We start from the raw sequence: 7,500 nt of genomic DNA on the forward strand, positions 1-7,500 counted from the left end.
TGATTCTTTCACGGTCTTAAACTTATAGTCTAAATGCTAACACGTTCACTGACTGAAACTATTTAAATACGTAGCGTATAAGTCTACATGGTAACTTTCACGCACTGAAATTACGAAATGTGTAGATAATATAACACCTGCTTCAGTAATTTCTTCTGACGTCCATCCCTGACTTGAGCAATAGTTTCTAACGAAGACCGGTTTTTTTTTCTTTTCTTTCTACCTTCTTCCTGGAAACTGCTTTTATACGTTCGAACTTCCTCACTGTTACGTTTAGTCAATCGTTTGATTGCAGAGACGGAAAATATGTCATCGATTATTTAATAAATCAATTAGCAAATAAGTGAATGAGTGATTGAATTGAAAATTAAGGGATAAGGTAGTAAATGGTAAATGAATTAGTAAATGGAAAAAAAGCTATTGTAAAGATGAAGCAAGGAAGAAAACAAATTTTTGGAATCATCTTCATAGGAAAGACGAGAGAGTCTCTCTCTCTCTCTCTCTCTCTCTCTCTCTCTCTCTCTCTCTCTCTCTCTCTCTCTCTAACGGTTGATGTGAAAGGGGCTAATGTTTATCAGCTATGCCAATGCTTGCTAAAAGAAATAATCCAGTTATATATCTATCTTTGGAAATAAATCCGAAGGCAATAAGTTAATAGCATTAGAAAACAAGCATAAAGTTTGGCATAGCATGTGATAATTAAACAGACTCGATCTGCCACATAAAAACGTCTTGAATTAATATGTTATGTTATGTAATTTTATCATATCGTAGAAGGACGCAAGAGTGGTGTATTGTTTTCCAAAACAAAGACAAAAACACATCGAGGTGTGTTTAAACAGGAAACGAAATCATGCAATAGAAAATGGAAATTCCCCACCGAAGAACTTTTCCTAGAGTGTTTCAATCTCTCTCTTACCCGACAAAGACTATTTTCATCTGTTTATAATCTATTAATCTTGAAGGTTAAAATATGTGTCATTCACTACCTTGAACACATAATAAAATTGTATTTGTAAAGAAAATGCTCAAGGTAATTTCCTTACAGTAGTTTTAGCTCGGAGATATATCGCTACTTGGCACCTCTATAGCCAGCGTTCGTGCCATAGAAAATCGCATAAAACTAGACGTAGCTTCAGACTTCCACACCATTTGATCCTTGGACGTCTCTAAACTAATAACTGTCTGCTCAATAATAAATCAAGTAAGTAAATCCTTCATGTCACTCTCTTTATTTACTTATTAGTTCTAGAAATGCTGCTGGCGATTCCTCAGCTGTAATTACCTAGTAGAATTCTGACTAGATTTAGTAGTTGTTATAGTGTGTATATATATATCGGTCATTTTACACAATGCCCGGCCATTATGCAAAAAGACAAAAATCGTGGTCACTGCAAAATGACCTAAATATCTCGACTTTTTGCTAAAGGACGAAGATTTTCGTACATTTACAAAATCGTCAGTGTCATCGTTGGTAAGGTTACAAAATTGGACATTTTGTAACTTTACCAACGATGATACTGATGATTTTGTAAATGGACCAAAATCTTGGTCCTTTTGCAAAATGTCGAGATATTTAGGTCATTTTGCAAAGCATCCACGAATTTTGTCTTCTTGCATAATGACCGGGCATTGTGTAAAATGACCAATTTTCCAAAATGACCCTAACATATATATATATATATATATATATATATATATATATATATATATCAACCACAACGGCATTTAATGTAGATTTCTACCTTTGTGAATGTATATCCACTGGAAATTTATTCATGATAAATGCTTCTGGCTGGGCAAGGATTCGAACCTTTTCTCTGAGTCGAAACACTGCCAGCATTGACCTCTTTACCAATTTGATAGCTCGATTGGCAAGTGGGTCAATGTTGGCATGGTTTCGACTCGGAGGCATAGGTTCGAATCCTTGCCCAGCCAGAAGAAGTTGTCCTAAATGAATTTCCAGTGGATATACATTCACAAAGGTAGAATTCAGTATTAAATGCTGTTGTGGTTGATATATACGGTGATCAAAATCATATATATATATATATATATATATATATATATATATATATATATATATATATATGTATATATATATATATATGTATATATATAAATATATATATATACATATATATGTATATATATAAATATATATATATATATATAAAATAAATGGCATTTTTGCTTCTAGAAAGCTTGAGATTTAGTAGAAAGGCGAAGGAAAGCAGATACTTCAGCATTTATACAGTTTATTTACCAAGCTTTCGGGAACAACATTTCCCATCATCGGAGCTAAAAAAGCGAACTTATAATACAAATCAATATAAATGATTACGTTAAGTCAATGAAATTCAGTTAAACGGACAAGAATTATAACAAATACATCGAAATACATAAAAAATTAAGTGAATATTATATACTAAAAAAATGGAAATTTAACCATACACATCAAAAGCAAAAATGAATGACATAGGAAAAGAACAATATCAAACTCGGAACAAACACACAGAAAACAACTTAAAAAAAAACAATAAAAGAATTCACAAAACATGATAGATATGGGAAGCAAAATAATAATACACAGAAATAACCTGTTTTTTCTTGTATTCCACGTTATTTCTGTATTATTTTGATTTCCATATGTATCATGTTTTGTAAATTCTTTTATTGTTTTCAAGTTGTTTTCTGTGTATTTGTTCTGAGTTTGATATTGTTCTTTTCCTATGTCATTCATTTAATTTTTTGCTTTTGATGTATTTGGTTTATTTTCTTATTTCTAGTATATATCATTCACTTCATTTTTATGTATTTTGACGTATTTGTTATAATTCTTGGCTGTTTAACGGAATTTCATTGACTCAACGTAATTATCTCTAATGATTTGTGTTTTTATGTTCACTTTTTTAGCTCCGATGATTGGAAATGTTGTTCCCGAAAGCTTGGTAAATAAACTGTCTAAATGCTGAAGTATCTGCTTTCCTTCGCCTTTCTACTAAAGCTCAAGCTTTCTAGAAGCAAAAATGCCATTCATTATATATATATATATATATATATATATATATATATATATATATATATATATATATATATATATATATATATATATATATATATGATTTTGATCACCGTATATATCAGCCACAACGGCATTTAATACTGAATTCTCCCTTTGTGAATGTATATCCACTGGAAATTTATTCATGATAAATGCTTCTGGCTGGGCAAGGATTCGAACCTATGCCTCCGAGTCGAAACACTGCCAGCATTGACCCACTTGCCAATCGAGCTATCAAATTGGTAAAAGGGACATTGCTGGCAGTGTTTTGACTCAGAGGCATAGGTTCGAATCCTTGCCCAGCCAGAAGCATTTATCATGAATAAATTTCCAGTGGATATACATTCACAAAGGGAGAATTCAGTATTAAATGCCGTTGTGGTTGATATATACAGTGATTAAGATCTCAAGTGTTAGTGATATTTATATATATATATATATATATATATATATATATATATATATATATATATATATATATATATACACCGTATATACGTATATATATAAATATATACTGTATATATATATATATATATATATATATATATATATATATATATATACTGTATATGTATATATATATATATATATATATATATATATATATATGGATATATACTGTGTAAATATATATATATATATGGATATATACTGTGTATATATATATATATATATATATATATATATGGATATATACTGTATATATATATATATATATATATATATATATATGTATATATATATATATATATATGTATATATATATATATATATATATATATATATATATATATATATATATATTACAATATCATAAAAGTTAATCTGATGTAAATATTTGGGTAATGCGTAATTAGAACTGTATTGGATGATATCTAAATATCTGAAAAATTATATCTATAATTACATCACCACTTAAAGTTACAACGACGTACAATTTTCTTTATGTATAATTGCAAATCTCGCCATTGCATCCTATAAAAAAAAAAGTCCATTTCTTTTAGCGAGTCATATTTGCACCGACTTGCAGTGGTGCCCTTTTAGCTCTGAAAAGTTTCCTGGTCGCTGATTGGTCAGAATTATCTTGTCCAACCAATCAGCGATCAGGAAACTTTTCCAAGCTAAAAGGGCACCGCTGCGAGTCGGTGCAAATAGGACTCGCTAAAAGGAATGGACTATAGTGCAGTAAAAGAGACTTCCACACTAACCCAAGGTAATTTAGAACTGGCGGTACAATGAAGACATTGCTAAACTTAACTTTACTAATCATAGTGCGACATATTTAACATAGGGAGAGAAAAGCTACAATCGTAGGCCTACTATTTTTTTTTCTTTGGTGCCATTCCGGAAAATCTTATCTGCCTCATGTATCATTGCTTGTTATAACTTGCCTCCCTCAAAATAATTTTCATAATTGTCTCTTCTTTCCAAATCATAATACGTCAGTGATTTTTAAATCAGCTGCTTACGGGAAACACCCAGACCTACAGAAAGATATCTGTAGGTCTAGACTAGAAAGACATACTTGAATATCGTGATAATATTATAAATTATTTATGATTCTGTTTCTCTGCATTACACATCGTTAGCCTCAAAATAATTTTCATAATTGTCTCTTCTTTTTCCACATAATACATCAGTGATTTCTAAATCAGCTGCTTACGGGAAACACCAAACCTACAGAAAGATATCTGTAGGTCTAGACTAGAAAACCATACTTGAATATCGTGATATTATAAGTTATTTATGATTCTGTTTCTCTGCATTACACATCGTTAGTATCCCACTATTTACAAACCACAAACCAAGGGATTAATCTATCTTTTTTAACAGATTACAATGATTCGTCTATGCTTCTTGGCGGTTGGCATCCTGTTTGCCGTTGCACAAGCGCAGGTCATAGGTGGACACTTGGGTACCTGTCCCCCTCCAAAGCAACAAGTACAACAGTGTAAAAACTTCTGTAAACTGGAGTTGCCGGGAACCAGTGGACAATACTATTGCTGTGATCAACAACTTGCGCCACGTGTGTATCCAATGATTTCTTCATTTTAAATCGTGATATATATATATATATATATATATATATATATATATATATATATATATATATATATATATACGGTATATGTTTGTATATACATACGAAACACACACTAATATATATATATATATATATATATGTATATATATATATATATATATATATATAAATTATATATATATGTATAAATTATATATATATTATATATATATATATATATATATATATATATATTGTGTGTGTGTGTGTGTACACATTTATCAGCATGTTTGTGAGAATACCGAGTAATATACTTTGAAATATATCAATGAAACGAAATTTCGTCTCAATATCTATATAATAAAAAAAAAAAAAACGTCCAATCCCACAGATGGTCACCAAGGCTCCTGCCCCACCGTCGCCCTCCTGCCCAACGAGATCGAAGTGATGTGTGACCCCAACGACTCCAACAGACCCTACAGTCTGAACTGCAAGAGTGATGACGATTGCTTCGAGTGGGAGAAGTGTTGCTACACTCCACTCACGCAGCAGCGCATCTGCAGAATAGCGATCTACAATTAGGCCGAGTCGAGGAACTGGCGTCGAAACCTGTTTGGGAGAAAAGAAGAAAAATGCCTAAACCGAATATGATGGAGAGAAGAAAGATCCGTAGACCGAATATGATGGAGAGAAGAAGAAAGATGCCTAAACCGAATATGATGGAGAAAAGAAGAAAGATGCCTAAACCGAATATGATGGAAAGAAAGATGCCTAAACCGAATATGATGGAGAGAAGAAGAAAGATGCCTAAACCGAATATGATGGAAAGAAGAAAGATGCCTAAACCGAATATGATGGAAAGAAGAAAGATGCCTAAACTGAATATGATGGAGAGAAGAAGAAAGATGCTTAATCCGAATATGACGGAGAGAAGAAGAAAGATGCCTAAACTGAATATGATGGAGAGAAGAAGAAAGATGCTTAATCCGAATATGATGGAGAGAAGAAGAAAGATGCCTAAACTGAATATGATGGAGAGAAGAAGAAAGATGTCTAAATCGAATATGATGGAGAGAAGAAGAAAGATGCCTAAACTGAATATGATGGAGAGAAGAAGAAAGATGCTTAATCCGAATATGATGGAGAGAAGAAGAAAGATGCCTAAACTGAATATGATGGAGAGAAGAAGAAAGATGCTTAATCCGAATATGATGGAGAGAAGAAGAAAGATGCTAGACCGAATATAATGGAGAGAAGAAAGATGCCTTGACCTAATATAATGGAGAGAAGAAAGATCCGTAGACCGAATATAATGGAGAAGAAAGATGTCTAGACCGAATATAATGGAGAGAAGAAAGGTCCGTAGACCGAGTATAATGGAGAGAAGAAGAAAGATGCTTAGACCGAATATAATGGAGAGAAGAGGAAAGAAGCCTATAGACCGAATGTAATGGAGAGAAGAAAGATGTCTAGACCGAATATAATGGAGAGAAGAAAGATGTCTAGACCGAATATAATGGAGAGAAGAAGAAAGATGAGTAGACCTAATATAATGGAGAGAAGAAGAAAAATGCATAAACCGAATATATTGGACAGCAGAAGAAAGATACCTATACCGAATATAACAGTAGGGCTACATTAGGAAAAAGAGAGCAGCGAAAGGTGGAAATAGAATTAATTCGAAATGTTATTGATAAAAGACAAAGAACAGGTTTAACATTTAATGGAAAATAATCGTAATTTATTACATAATTTGATTTTTGTTACGAAGTCTCCAGTGTTTATAATGTCTGTTTAAATTATATGTGAGTGTACCAGAATTAAACAATGTTAATCTCAGAATATAGAAATTTTCTCTGGAAGAAAATTAAAGTGATTTACATATATATAGATGTATTTTTCATCATCATTATCCTCATCTACGCATATCCTTTGATGTATCTAGCGAATGAATCATCTATGAATTTAGTCGGTCATGAAAGTATTTTTGATACCTATGAATTGAAACATTTCTTTTTACAGTATCATGTGATGATTACACACACACACACACACACACACACACACACACACACACACAGGTCGGTATGCGCTTTCGCACCTAATTGGAAACTGCGATTTGATTGGTTAAAGTATTCACAGTAGAATATCACTCGACTCAACGACGGTTATCAGGTTATATACCGTGGATGAACTATAGTCCATTTCTTTTAGCGAGGCAGATTTGCACCGACTCACAGCGGTGCCCTTTTAGCTCGGAAAAGTTTCCTGGTCGCTGATTGGTTAGAATTTTCTTGTCCAACCAATCAGCGATTAGGAAACTTTTCCGAGCTAAAAGGGCACCGCTGCGAGTCGGCGCAAATCTGCCTCGTTAAAAGAAATGGACTATAGACTCATTATCAAGACGGTA

General features: G+C 32.3%; 2 long non-coding RNA genes across 2 annotated transcripts in view; both read left to right on the forward strand.

Moving 5' to 3' along the window:
* Positions 1 to 4,913, forward strand: part of LOC137619605 (uncharacterized) — a 9,923-nt gene extending 5,010 nt beyond the window's left edge. Inside the window, exons 2-3 of the long non-coding RNA XR_011039933.1 lie at positions 1,049 to 1,183; positions 4,901 to 4,913. This is a non-coding gene — a long non-coding RNA (uncharacterized lncRNA). The remainder of the gene's footprint in view (positions 1 to 1,048; positions 1,184 to 4,900) is intronic.
* A 1,442-nt stretch (positions 4,914 to 6,355) lies between these two features.
* On the forward strand, positions 6,356 to 6,976 carry LOC137619604 (uncharacterized). The gene is made up of 2 exons (XR_011039932.1): positions 6,356 to 6,448; positions 6,485 to 6,976. It is a non-coding gene; the product is annotated as an uncharacterized lncRNA (long non-coding RNA).
* The last annotated feature ends 524 nt before the right edge of the window (positions 6,977 to 7,500 follow it).

Source organism: Palaemon carinicauda, chromosome 26 (assembly GCF_036898095.1).
Source record: "Palaemon carinicauda isolate YSFRI2023 chromosome 26, ASM3689809v2, whole genome shotgun sequence".
In the NCBI taxonomy this organism is placed as follows: Eukaryota; Metazoa; Arthropoda; class Malacostraca; order Decapoda; family Palaemonidae; genus Palaemon; species Palaemon carinicauda.